Source organism: Panthera pardus, unplaced genomic scaffold, assembly GCF_024362965.1.
Source record: "Panthera pardus isolate Hobbes unplaced genomic scaffold, ASM2436296v1 HiC_scaffold_18, whole genome shotgun sequence".
In the NCBI taxonomy this organism is placed as follows: Eukaryota; Metazoa; Chordata; class Mammalia; order Carnivora; family Felidae; genus Panthera; species Panthera pardus.
In genome coordinates, this window is record NW_026526743.1 from 27,014,869 (window position 1) to 27,029,508 (window position 14,640).

Below are 14,640 nucleotides of genomic sequence, written 5' to 3' on the forward strand. Positions count from 1 at the left end.
GAAGGGAGTCAATGCTGAAAAATTAGAAAAGCAGTTCCTGTGGAGCAGGATTTAACATAGGAATCAGAAGAAAAGATTTTAAAATTCTATGGAGAATTCTTAAGGTTGTAAAATAAGATTCAATCAGCAAAGGATTGGAGGCAAAAAGGTAGGTTTCTCTATTGCTCCTGAGGACTGCACTGGGATTATGACATCATTGCACATATCACAGTTTGTAATGTTTGGGCCTCCTTCAAGCCTCACCCCAAGGTGCCCCACATAAGGCCTGTCTATGGTGAGGTCCGAGAGTGAACACAGCGTTCTATACAGAGTGGACTGGCAGGGGCTCAGCCGGCACCAGAACACAGGGCATCTTTCTCTGTAAGCCACTCCATCCTGAGAGTGACAAGTGAACTGCAGGTCAGAAGGAAGGAGGAGGGAGAGTGAGACAGAAAGAAGCAGGACTGCAGCCTCAGAGGGAGAGGCAGGTAACCAGAGAAAAATACAGGGATAGGGCATCTGAGAAGCAGAGATAGAGTCGGTGGGGTGGGAGGCACTGAACAAGGAGGCAGAAAAGCAGGGTGAAATCAAGAGATAAATCCAACACTGTTAAAAATTGTGCAAACACTTGGTAATTTTGTCATACATCATAATTTCAAATATGTTTAGGGCTTTGCTTATACATGATCCCGATCTCTATTTTGCTCACTCACTTGAATAAACATTTATGCATCCCTTACATCTGGTATTTTACGCATTATAAGTTCTAGAGAGGGCTGAGCCTCAGTCCTGGGAAAGCACATTGTTTTGGGGGGCCCTGGGGCACCAGTCTTCAAGTTGGGGAATGGGAAGCTCTGAGTGTCAGCTATTAAGCCACCAATGTGGGTGTCCTGGTGCTCTCTCCCAGGAAGCTGAGAACAGATGTTCTCTCTGCCCTGGTAACTGCCTTGATTCCAGGAGAGAGGAGAGAGAGTGAGCAAGAACTCTGGATGCCTCCCTTTCTCTCCTCCCAGTGTTACCATAGTATCTTGTTTCCTTGGTTACCAGTGGCCAAGGAAAGGACACTGGGCAAATGCAGGATTTTGATGGAGCTCTCTAAAGAGAGATGTCAGCAAGGACCTTGTCTCTTTTAAAAGAACACTCATTCTGAGAGGTTGCTAAGGAATGGGGGTGGGGAGGGGATTGGTGGGTCTCTGTGAAGTTGGAATTTAGAGATTTCATCTCACCCAACAGAAATGAGGGGCTTAAAAGATAAACTTGAGGAATCAAAGCCTGGGAGGCCTTACCCAGCTTTGTACATCGCTGGAGATCTGAAATGGGCAGGAAGGCCATGATGTTAATTAAGAAATGATTTCTGCAAATGCCCCTTTTAACTGCACCCAGCTTGGACTAGCTTTGTAACTGTCCTACTATTTCCCCTTATAACTAAACACCCGTGGGGTATATGGGGATGTGCCACTTCTGCTGTGAGCATATGGCATCAGCCTTTAAGTGTCCCAAGAGGCCACAATAGACCTATAAACTCTTTTTCTGGATCTTCTTTTTGGACAGCTAAATGATGTGGAAGACAGCAGCCCTCAATTCTACTCTTCTTTTAAGAGTCAATCAAGATATCTCTTCCTCCAATAAGTTTGTCCTGACCTTTCCACCCAAGCTAGGTACACTTCTTCAAGAGCCCAAAAAGCTACATCAACATTTTATCATTGCATTTACTGTTATTCACTAATGTATGATTACTAGTCTGTCTCCACTACCTGATTTTGAGTTTTCTCATTTTTATTTCTTTTTTCAAAGTGTTTTATTTTTGGAATGAGAGGTAGGTAACATGTAAAGGACTGGAAACCCCACCTTTTTAGACCAGAGTGAGGAGTTCAGACTCTAGTGCTGTGATGCAAATGCTCTGGAGGGCTAAGAGGCAGGACATTGACATATCTGATGGGCCAGACTATGATGTTCATGTTGCTTCCTCTCATGTCTTTTTGTCACATTCTTAACAATTAGTCATGACAACCCCATACCTTAAATTTGTTACAAATTCACCACTAATAGAGAATGCTCCTGAGGAGTAGCCTTTCTCCTGTGTTCCCTCTTTCCCTTCACCACCCCATGCCATGGTCCCGAGGCAGGATCATGGGGCCATTGCCAGGGCTGGGTCTTGTGAGCTGCCCTGGGGATGTAGGCATCTGACTCCTTCCTCAGTCCTCAACTTTCCCTTGAGCAGCTCTCATGTGTCCAGCACCCAGCTGGAGGCTGGGTAGATGATGTGTAGACAATGAAGTCACTGCCGCCTGCTAGAGGGAGTTTGGTCTAGTTATGAAGTTAAGACTTGCCTGAAATAATTAATTAAGTGGTTTAAAGAAAGATCAAAATTCGCTGTCAGATTGGATGGCTTATAGGCAGCTAATGGCTATCGGAGCTCAGAGACCTGGTGATGTAGCAGACATGGATTTAGAGTTCCCACAGAGACCCAAAGCAGCTAGCTCCCTTGACAGAAGATTCCCAAATACACTGTAGTCCTGCCAAACCTGCTTGGAGAGAACAGACACTCTGGAGTAAACCCAGAAGAGGGTGTGATAGCAGCTGCCTCACTCAGAGCCAGCTGCCCCCATCACACATGCGTGATCACACATACACACATGCACACACACATGCGCACACACACACCTGCTTCTTTAATGCCTATGATCCTGGTAGAAGTGAAAAGTTCATGGCTGAACATTACCACCCTGACCTTTAAATGTCTGCAAGTAAATAGCAGAGAGGCAGGTGTAAGAGCGGGAACCCTCAGCCATAATTTTGAAGTCCTGAAGACTGTCCCTGCACATTGTGCTACTGACCTGATTTTGGCATGTTCACAAAGCAACCTACCAGCCATTTAGCTGACCAGCATTTAAAAATGTTTTTTAATGTTTTAATTTTAATTTTTTCCAGTTTTATTGAGATATAATTAACATACATCAGTGTATAAGCTTAAGGTGTACAGCACAATGGTTTGACTTACATATGTTTTTAAATTATTACCACCATACATTTAGTTAACATCCATCACCTCAAATAGACATAATAAAAAGAAAAAGCAAGAAGAAGAAAAAATATTCCTTGTGATGAGGGCTCTTAGGATTTACTCTCCTAACAATTTTCATATATACCATACAGCTGTGATAACTATAGTTGTTGTGTTGTACATGACCTCCTCATACTTATTTATCTTATAACTAGAAGTTTGTTCTTTTACACCACATTCCTCTTATTCTTTCTCCCTGCAACTCCTGCCTTTGGTAACCACAAATTTGATCACCTTTTCTATGGCTTTGTTTTTTTTTTTCCTTTTTTACATCTAATATATAAGTGAGATTATACAGTCTTTGTGTTTCTCTGTCTGACTTATTTCATTTAGCAAAATGCCCTTAAGTTCCATCCGCATTGTTGCAAATGGCAGGATTTCCTTCTTCCTTACAGCTGAGTATTATATTCTATTGTATATAAACACTACAACTTCTTTATCCATTCATCCATCAATGGACACTTACCAACCAGCATTTATTGAGTACCTACTGTCTGCCTGGTGACACAGTCTTCACCTGATATGTGTCTTCAAAGATCTTACAGCTAAGAAAGGTGATGTGTATATAGAATAATCACCAAGTGACAGTGAGGTGGTTAAGAGCTTGGCTCCAGAACTTGAAGCCCTGAATAAGAATCCCAACCCCACCTTTTACTTATAAGATGTGAAAAACATAACAAAAACTTTCACCTCTCTATCTGGTAAATGAGTATAATAATAAAACCTTTCTTTTACGTTTATGTGAGGAAGAAATAGAGGTCCTGGCACTCAACAAATGTTAGCTTTTTTTTACAGTATTGCTCAGTAACTTATTACCATTCTTATTTATATTAGTAATAATAATTGTGTCTTTAAGAGACTGGGCCCCTAAAAAGTTGGAGAAATGTGTGTGGAAGGATCTTTGGGCAGTGTTCTTAGGAGATAATACCTATAAGGAGGTGAGGGAAACAGGAGGGGGCAGGGGTAAAGCTGGTCCTATAGGGACCTCTGGAGTAGGGTGATGCTTCAGAGTTGTCCAATTAGAGGCAAGGAGGTGCCTTTGTACCACTGCATCAGCCAGTCACTGGACATGGAACAGGCTTAACCCTGGGTGAGGCAGTTCTCTGCAGTTGAGGATGATCCCCAAAAGGGTACACCAGGAGTCTGCAGAAGCTGGGATTCCCAGCAGTCAAGAGTTGGATGTGTCTGTCCCAACAATGGGATCTGGGCTAGGCACGTAGAGTGTACTCAGCATAAAAGGGACCTTCTGTGTGACATACTGTGTTCCTTTTGGAGACCATAGCTTCCCTAAGATAAAATGAAAGTGTTGGTCTGAAGTTACTTCCAAGTCCAGCATTCTGTGGGTTGAAGGAGTCAGCGAAGGCTTCATGGAGGAGGAATGACTTGAATTTGGCCTAAAGGATTGCCAGAGTTTGGCTAAGCAAAGCAAAGGAATGAGGGAAGATATCTGGGTAGAGTGGATTAGAGGGAGGACCCAGCCTGTGTTCTGTGCGGGACAGCCCAGATCACCTCAGTAAATTATTTTTGAATAAACAAATGAATAAAGCTACCGACATGTTAAATGCTATAGAGAAAACAGAAAAAAAAATAGACCTTGAAGTCTGAAGACCTTAGTTCAAGTCCTAAATCTTCTACTTACTACCTGTGTGATCTTGATCTTGAGTCTTGATCTTTCTGTGCCTCAGTTTTCCTTGATGTAAATGGGGATAACAATATTTAGCCATTTACTGGGTTGTTGTAAGGCTCAAATGAGGCAAGATAAGATGATAGATGTGAACATGCTTTATGTCAGTGATGTTAGGGGAAACCAGATGAGTCAACCTTTCTGTCTGGGAGGGTCAGGAAGGCTTTCACAGAAGGAGGCATCTGAGTTGGGTCTTGAAAAAGAATATGTTGAGAAGTAGAGATTAATTTTAGGCAGAGAATAGAGTGAACAAAAAGACAGGGATATTTGGCAACATAGAAAGAATTTTATGAAGATCTCGGGAATTATTTTCTGGCAGGCCTGGCTTAGATATCTTGGGGTTCCCCAGTTTCTGGTGGTCCTATCTTACCCCAATTCACTTTTAAATTATAACTCAGTTTTATTTCCTCACCTGCAGAATACATATCCCAGGCAGCTTTCTGAGAGTGTCCTCAGTGATCCCCTCCTAGATTGTACAATCTTGTGTCATCCCCCACTCTAGAGTGTGGGCTGAACCTAGGGACTTCTTAATCAATAGAATACAGCAAATGTGATTGGATGTCACTTCCAAGATTAGGGTTGATACCACACTCTCACTCTCTGCTTGGCTCTTCCTGCTCGTTGCTCTGGCAAAACCAGCTGCTATATTGTGAGCCTCCCTGGGTAGAGGTTCACATGCTGGTGGGCAGGCAACAAGAAACCAAAGCCCCTGGTCCAACAGCCTAGCAGAATCCTGCCAACAACTACATGGGTGAACTTGGAAGTGGATCCTTCCAAATAGAACCTTGAGATGACCACAGTCCTGGACTGACACCTGGATGTCAGATTATGAGAGGCCCTGAGCCAGACTCAACACAGCTGTGTGTGATTCCTGACCCACAGACTGTGGGATAAGAAATGTTTGTGTTTCAAGCCACTATGATAATAGGTAGCTACCATACCAAGGAAAGGCAGAGAGCACATCACAGTTGGAGATCGGAAAGTGATATTCCTTTCAGACACACAGAGAGAAAAAGAGAGATAGGAAAATGGTAGTTACCCAGAGGACATCACAAGACATCCTAAAACCAGTGGGGAGGGGGCTTGCTCAAACACAGTGGGTAACCACCAGCTTAGGTGGCTAATTATGGACCACACTCAGAAGTAGATGAGTTTTGCTTTGCATACATAATGTTTGGAAATTGTTTTTGAGATGGTTGCTATGTTCAAGTTGTAGATTTCATATAAAAATCTAGATTTACAGCTTTTCTTGCAAAATGAGAAGAATCGACAACACTGTTCTGGGCAATACAATAGGGTGTGGCCTTGTTACAGGAACAGGTAACTGATTAGACAGGGTATATAGATAGATTCAGGTAAAGGCATGGGTCTAGTGTCAGGGAAACCAGCAAGGGGCGGTACTGCACTCCAGGGCAGTGGGGAGCTATAAGCACCCCAAGGTTGAAGGCACAAAGGGAGGGAGCAGTAACGGCAAGCCAGAGAGAATAGTTGTAGGAAAGGGCTCCCTGGTAAGGGATGTGGCCTCAACAGAATCACAGCCAGCCTCAGGCAACCTGGCAGGAAAGAAGCTGGGGAACAGACATCTTGTCTATTCCCCTCCCAACTTCTATATCGACTCCTGGGGCTTCTCATGTCTGAACCAGTGCTGCCCAATAGAACTGTCTGTGATGATGGTAACACTATATATCTGCACTGTTCAAAACCATAGCAACCAATCACTTGTGGCTATCGAGCACTTGAAATGTGACTAGCGTGACAGAGGAACTGAAATGTAAAATTTTAATTTCAAGTAATTTGAAATTAAATTTAAATAGCTACTTGTGATGCTTAATTTTGAGTCAGCTTGACCAGGCTAAGAGATGCCCTGATAGCTGGTAAAACATTATTTCTGGGTGTGTCAATGAGAGTGTTTCCAAAGAGATTAACATTTGAATCAGTATCCTGAGTAGAGAATACCACCTCCCACCCTGTGCAGGTGAGCTTGAATAGAACAAAAAGGCAGAGAAAGAGTGAATTCACTCTCTGCATGTGATGGGGCATCCATCTTCTGCCCTTGGATATTGATGTGCCTGGCTTTTGGACTTCGCCTAGAACTTACACCTTTGGCTCCCCTCGTTCTCAGGCCTTTGGACTTGGACTGAACTGCACCACTATCTTTCCTGGGTCTCCAGCTTGCAGATGGCAGATCATAGGACTTCTTGGCCTCCATAACTGTGTGAGCCAATTCCTATAATAAATCTCTGCTTATGTATATCTGTATATATCCTGCTGGTTCTTTTTCTCTGGAGGACTCTAATATGCAACACAATGGCTGCTGTGTTCTACAGCATTGACCGAACCTTCTGAAAGAAACAGGGCCAGGGAGCCTTCAGATGCAGCCCATAAAAGCTAGCCTGCTGGGCACAGAATAGAGTGGAGAAAGGTGAGGAGGGGGCTGGAGGGGCAAACAGAAGGTGCCCAACAGTTACCTTTGCCTGGGGCTGACACTGTGCCTGTCTGATGTTTTTTTGACACAAGTTCCCACCTGTGTGGGGATCACTCATTTATGTTACCTTCATAGCTCCTGTTGTGACCCACCCCCCCACAAACTTGAAGAATGGAGTTACAGGTTGAATTATTTTTCCCCAGAACTCATATATCTTAACCCCCTCAGAATATGACCTTATTTGGTGATAGGGTCTTTATTGTGGTAACCAAGTTAAGATGACATCATCATGACTGGTGACCTTATAAAAATGGGAAACTTGGAAACAGACACACACAGAGGAAGACATGGGGAGAAGGCCATCTACAAATCAAAGACAGAGGTCAGGAGCAGACCCTTCCCTCATGGTGCTCAGAAGGAAACAGCCCAGGGGACACCTTGATATCAGACTTCCAGCTCCCAGAATTGTGAGACAATACATTTCTGTTGTCGAAACCACCCAGTCTGTGGTCCTCTGTTGTGGCAGCTCTAGCAAACTCATATGCACATGAAGGTCCTTTCCCAAACCCTGGGATTGCAAGATTCTCTGTGCCCATTCCCCTAGGGCCAGGTGCAGAGGACTGTGGTGCTTGCTCATGGAGCAGAGGTCTGAAAATGCCACAGGGCAGAACATTTGAGGTGCCAGATCTCAGAAAGGTGTCATGCGACAGCATGCCTGTGACAAGTTTTCAGGGCCCTACGATCTCCTGGAGACCACCGTCTGGGCTGCATTCAGAGCCCCAGAGCTTTGCAAAGGCCATTGGCTGTGAGGTGCAGCTCTGTGGGCTGTGCCAGACTTCGCCATGAGGGAGGGGTGCCATGGTGCCTCTAGTTACTGTGGTGTTGCTTTCATAAGGTCTGACAAGTCCCCTCATAAGTACTCAACCTCCTGTCTGCCTAGATTAATTGGTCAGTAGTTGTGAGCTGCATGTACCAGCATGACTTACACCAAATTAGCATTTGAAAAATATTATTAAAATGGCAAGCAGACCACAGAAGAATATAAAGATGTGTATGCGTATTTGACTCCCCTTGGAAGCTATCTTCCCATCCCCTTCCCCCGTCCCACCCAGAGTCAGATAAGATTCTCCCTCCTGTAACAATGTTTACTAGACAGTGCTGGGGAGCTGGAGGTGTCCTCGCCCCACAACAACACTTCTGCTCACTGGGGTTCCTGCAGGAGGGAGGTGTGCACACAGGAACAATGCTGGACCGACTGTGTGGTCTTATTTCATTAACAGCTGAGTGAGTTTCTGAAGGGCACTTTCTGAGACTTGTAACAGGGCACAGACTTAATAGCTCTGGAGCAAGGCAGAGCAAGTGTTTCCCTCACTTATGAAAGGAGTCTGGACATGGGCAGTCTAGGGCTAGTGTGGCGGCTGTGCCATCACTAAGGTACCAGACTCCGGGCTCTTTCCCTTCCACCAGCCTCTGCAGTGTGGTTTTCATCAAGATTGCCTTCAGTCCAGAAGGGCCCCAGGGCCCCCACTATCACAGCTACATTACCACCAGGAAGCAGAAGGGGAGGGTGGCAAAAGGGCATTTTGTCAGCTGTCACCTGCTCAAAGGAGGGGGGGGTGTCTCTACACCCCATGTGACATGTCTGTGGGAAGCCCACTGGCCATTGCGATTTGCAAGGAAGGTTAGGAAATAAGGGTCCTGCTGGCTGGGCACATTGACTCCAGAATAAAATTGGAGTCTCCTACTAAGGCAGAAGGGAGAATAGATATTGGGTGGGCAACTGGCCATCTGTGCCACAACCTAGACCAGCCCTGACTAGGTCAGCTGACCACATGGAGATAGGAGTTTAGGACGGAAGGAAGTAACTTTTGGATTTCTGATTATAAAAGTTTACTGTGGTCAACAGGGCTTATCTGGGCAGGCAGATCATGGCTGCTTTTGTTTCTGTCTCTGTGTCTTTTTGTTCTGCCTCAATTACATGTTTTTATAAAGACAGATTATCCAAAAATTATTCAAAGGAAAGCCTCTTTTTAGGTAATAAAGTACAATAGATGTCATTTCCCATGCACCCCCAAATATTTCCTTGTAGTAAATTTAGAACATACAGAAAAGTAGAAAGAAAAGAAAAAAACACTCAATAGTGCCACAGTGCAGAAATTAGCATTGTTAAAAGCTTGGTATATTTTAACTTGCTCTTTTTCTTTGTATTTGCTTTTTAAATATGTATTATGCACTATGATATACTCAAAAGAACAATTCACGCTGTATAATGAGAATTTTCCCACATCCATAGGTATACCTCTATAACACAGCACACAAGGTTGTATGTAGAGGGTTTCCTTATGTAGATCAACCACAATTGTTTGACTTAATTCTACTATTGTTGGAAAATTATTTGACCATGATTCTTTTTTGTTATTGTTGGAAACAATACTGCCTAGACTGTCCTCAAACACAAATCTTGGGGGACAGCATCAATTAATGTGCAAATACATTTCTAGAAGAAAAATCATAGTCAAAGTCATGTACATTTCCAAGGCAGGTGTAGCTGAAGCATCAAATTCTCCTTCAGAAAAGCCAGGCCAGTATTCATTCCCAAGACTGGTGTATGAGAATGCTAGGTTCTCTTAAGTTTGGGCTAAGCTATAAAAACAATCGACCAGTGTTTCAATTTAATAGGTTGGTTTAGTTAAGCCAAGGGTCAAGAAGAGAGTGAGAAGGTAGACCTACTGGAGGAACATTGTGCTCTGGGTCAGTCATCTGCAATAGCAAGTTGGTCATTCATGGGACTCCACAAAAGACATATGTGGCATAGGCCCTGCCCTCTGGCTCATGGCAAGGTGGGGAGGATGACAGTGCTCCAACAATTGCAGAGGAGACCTAAGTCATTCAGGAGTGTGATTGAGGTGACCCAGGAGGGACCAAAAGGGGGGGCTTAAGATAATTCTTGGTCATATCTTGATCAGTTGCAGCTACTAAGAGAGAATACCATAGCATGTGTGCCTTAAACATTTTGAAAACAACAAACATCTCTCTTTCACAGTTCTGAGGCTGGAAGTCTGAGGTCAAGATGCCATCATGTTTAGGTTCTTAACAAGAACCCTCTTTCTGGTTTTCAGATGGCCATCTCTCTTGTATCCTCTCATGGCATAAGGAGAGAGAGAGAGAGAGAATAAGATATCTTGTGTGTCTTCTCATAAGGGCACTAATCTCATGTGGGGGCTTCATCTCATGACCTAATTACTTCCCCAAAACTTCATCTCCAAAATCTATCACACTGGAGATATAAGATTTAACATATAGATTTGGGGAGGTCACAAACATTTAGCTCATAGCAGGTCATAAGGATGCAGCTAGGGCCAGGTGAGTGTGTATGCACATGAGCTAGTGAGTGAGGTCTGGGAAGAGGGAGCAGCAGGTGCAGGGTTCAGGAAGAAAGGTGTAGAGTCCTGATGTTGCCAGCATGGGAAGGCGTCATTACCCTGGGTGCCATTTCCTGATCATGTTTCTTATTAGCTATTAATTTGCATATCTCTGGACCTCTCATTATTAACCTGAAAAATGGGCACACTTGAAGAGAGCAGGCCTTCTCTGACTTCATTATGAGAGCAGATCAATACCCTGGAGGGAACATAAAGCAGGAGCTTAGACACACATGTGTTTCAGCCCCAGTAGCACATTTCAGTTTTGTGTCCCCACAAAGCCACTTAGTCTCTCCCTTCCTGTTTACTTTTCCATAAACTGGCTAAAAACAATACCAACTGCAGACCTCTTGTGTGCTAGAGATAATGTGCATATGGTGGTTGTAGTTTATCCCTGTCCCCACAAACATTTTCTGAGCACCTACGCGCCTGGTGCCATCTGCAAAAAGACACAGCCTCTGTTCTTAGCTCTGCTCTAATGGAGAGAAAGGACACACAAGAGCAGCTGAGATGCAATGTCATACATGCAGAAATTGTTAGGACAGAGGCACCAGAGGCATCTCCCTTTGGGGAGGCGCTTGCCTGAAGGAGTCAGTGGAAGTTTCAATAGCTCTCAAAGAACTTTGAAAAGGTAATCTTCAGTATTAGTCTATGGAAGTCTTAAAAAAAGACTATTAAATTATTTTATTTGTATGACTGCCAATATCTTGATGGACCTTTCAAAAGTGGCAGTGAAATAAACCAGTCACAGAAGGACAAATCCTGCATGGTTTCACTTATACATAAGGGATATCTAACATAGTCAAATTCATAAAAGCAGAGAACAGAATGGTGATTGCCAGAGGCTGCAGACAAGGGGAAATGGGGAGATGTTCAATGACTATAAAATTTGAGTTAAGCAAGATGAATAAGTTCTAGATATCTGTTGTACAACACAATGTCTATAGGTAATAATACAATATGATGCACTTCAAAATTTGTTGAAAGGGTAGATCTCATGTTAAATGTTCATACCACAAATCAAACACAAAAACAAAAATAAACCCACAAAAGGACAAAAGGACACTTTGGAGGTATTGGATATGCCTATTCCCTTCATTGTGGTGGTGGTAACATAGATGTTTGCATATTTACAAACTCATCAAATTGTGCATATTAAATATGTGTGGCTCTTTGTAAAACAATTATACCTCAATATAGCCTTTTTTTTTAAACAGAGAGTGAAAGAGAGAGCACGAGAGTGAGGGATGGAGAAGGAGAGAGAGAATCTTAAGCAAACTCCATGCCCAGTATGGAGCCCATTGTGAGGCTGAATCTCACGACCTTCAGATCATGACCTGAGCTGAAATCAAGAGTCAGTTACTTAACTGACTGAGCCACCCAGGTGCCCCAAAGTTATTTTTTTTTCTTAATTTAAAAATTTTTAAGTTTATTTATTTATTTATTTATTTAGAAAGAGAGAGAGACAGAGACAGAGAGAGACAGAGAGAGACAGAGAGAGATAGAGAGAGAATGGGAGAGGGGCAGAGAGAGAGGGAAAAAGAGAAAATCCCAAGCATGCTCCACACTGTCAGCATAGAACCCAATGGAGGACTCACACTCATGAAACATGAGATCATGACCTGAGCCAAAATCAGGAATCAAACACTAAACCTACTGAGTCACCCAGTCACCCCATCTAAAAGCTGTTTTTCTTTTTCTTTTTTTTTTTTGTTAATTTGTTTATTTATTTTTGGCGTGTCCAATATTTTATTTATTTATTTACTTATTTATCCTTATATTAAATATAATTTATTGTCAGATTGGTTTCTATACAATACCCAATGCTTATCCCAACAGATGCCTTCCTCAATGCCCATTATCCACTTTCCCCTCTCCCCTCCCCCCATCAACCCTCAGTTTTTTCTCAGTATTTAAGTCTCTTATGGTTTGCCTCCCTCCCTCTCTGTAACTTTTCCCCCCTTCCCCTCCCCCATGGTATTCTGTTAAGTTTCTCAGGATCCACATATGAGTGAAAACATATGGTAACTGTCTTTCTCTGCCTGACTTGTTTCACTTAGCATAATACCATCCAGTTCCATCTATGTTGCTGCAAATGGCCAGATTTCATTCTTTCTCATTGCCAGGTTGTATTCCATTGTATATATAAACCACATCTTCTTTATCCATTCATCAGTTGATGGACATTTAGGCTCTTTCCATAATTTAGCTATTGTTGAAAGTGCTGCTATAAACATTGCGGTACCAGCTGCTCTGGAAAACAGTGTGCAGATTCCTCAAAAAATTAAAAATAGATCTACCCTATGACCCAGCAATAGCACTGCTAGGAATTTACCCAAGAGATACAGAAGTGCTGATGCATAGGGCCAAAGCTGTTTTTCAAAACAAGTAATCTCAGTAAGACATTGTCCCTGCACCACATCTGGGAGAATTCTCAGTCTGAAGCAATGTTCCCTTCTGCTGCTCACACTGTTCCATGTGAGCCATCCTAAGATTTTCAGTCTTTTTTTTTTTTTTTATGAGAAGAGGCTTTCCTTACACCCTGAGTGTCAGGAGTTCATAACTCTGACACTCTGGAAGAAATGCTAAGTGAATGGTAACTGTAAGTTAAGTGTAAAGGGACAGGTGTTGCCTCTACGGAAGACAGTGGGGAGCCCAGAACAAAAGGGACAGAGAGCCAGAAGAATGCCCCAGGCCACTTGGATAATTCAAGGGTTTTCTCAGGCTTTGCGTTTACCTGAGCCAGGAACCAACGTTTCTTCCATTACTAATGCACTTAAACAGTTATGAAGACACAAGGGAAGGAAAGGGTCTTGTAATTTGCTTGAGGGTCAGGCTGTTTGCTCGGGTCCCTGGTTGTGGCTCCTGGGTGAATCCTTTCTGTTTCCTTCAGTTTTTGGGATAGACTCCTGGCCTGGATGTGGATGGATGTGGCTCAAATAAATGTATTTCAGTCAATTAAGGCAAAAACAGTGGATGTCTTCAGGACATAGATCTGAGCCTACTGGTCACAAGATGCAAACTCTTAGCCATGGATGGCTAGTAAGTTGGGATAATGTGGTCATATTGCCAAGGAAACCTGTTGGAGGTCACTTTTGGAAAGCTGCCTGCGGCTTAGGCTTGGGTGAGAAGGTTGTTGCTCCTGGCTTTCTTGGCAATGGGCAGAGCTCTGAGCACTTACTATGTGTCAGGCATTGGTTAAGCAATAGGAAGTAGGTACTCTTACTGAAAACTAGGCTGGGTGATTTGTCTCAGGAGATGGAGGAGGCAGGATTGGAACTCAGCTCTGTATATTTTCAAAGCCTATGCTGCTAAGTACAGCCCCAGGAGAACTCAGTTCTGGCTGGGATTCCCTGACTCTTGAATCAGAAGGAACATCAAAGAAGATTTGGTTTTTGTTATGTGGGTCCCTTTGAGAGGCAGCCTGGCACCATGTGTGGGGTCTGGAGCCAAGCTGGTGGTGTGGAAGTCCTGACTGTGCCAGCTGAGCATTCCTGGGTCTGAGTGTGGTGGCATAAAGCCCAAATGGGCTGGCACAGAGGCCATAAGCTATTTTATTTACTCTAGTGTGGTAGGATTCAGTCAAGCAGATCTGACTTGCAGGTACCAGCTGAGTGACGTGGGGCAGGTGTCTCCACATCCAGCCATCATCTGTAACATAGGTCTACTGATATAGCCCTGCCTCAGAGGGGATGAAAATTAAACTAGTCTATTCTTATCAAGTACTTAGAAAAAAATCTGGTGCCCAAACCTGTCAACATTACTTATCATATGGAAATCTATGAATTCCCTAGTTTTCCAATTTGGAGACAGCTTAAAAGTCATTCCTTAAGCTTAGTTGACATGTCCAGCTTGATTGTGTAAAGGGCTTCTTGTTGGAGAGGGTTGGAGTGTGGTCAGAGGGAGGCTACAGACAAACGGTAGCCTTGCAGCCATGCAGTCAGCTCACACAGGAGACTGGGCTTCCAGAGTGTTCCTCCTGCTCCTGAGCCATGCCTGAGACTCAGGAGGCCATGGTGGGGCTCTGACCCCACTCCCCAAACTGTGGGAGGCACCTATGACATTT

The 14,640-nt window shown here is 43.6% G+C and overlaps 1 long non-coding RNA gene across 1 annotated transcript in view; it reads left to right on the plus strand.

Moving 5' to 3' along the window:
- Window positions 1-268: 268 nt before the first annotated feature.
- The window catches only part of LOC109270967 (uncharacterized), a 33,665-nt gene continuing 19,293 nt past the window's right edge, over window positions 269-14,640 (plus strand). The window contains exon 1 of the long non-coding RNA XR_002081769.2: window positions 269-467. This is a non-coding gene — a long non-coding RNA (uncharacterized LOC109270967). The remainder of the gene's footprint in view (window positions 468-14,640) is intronic.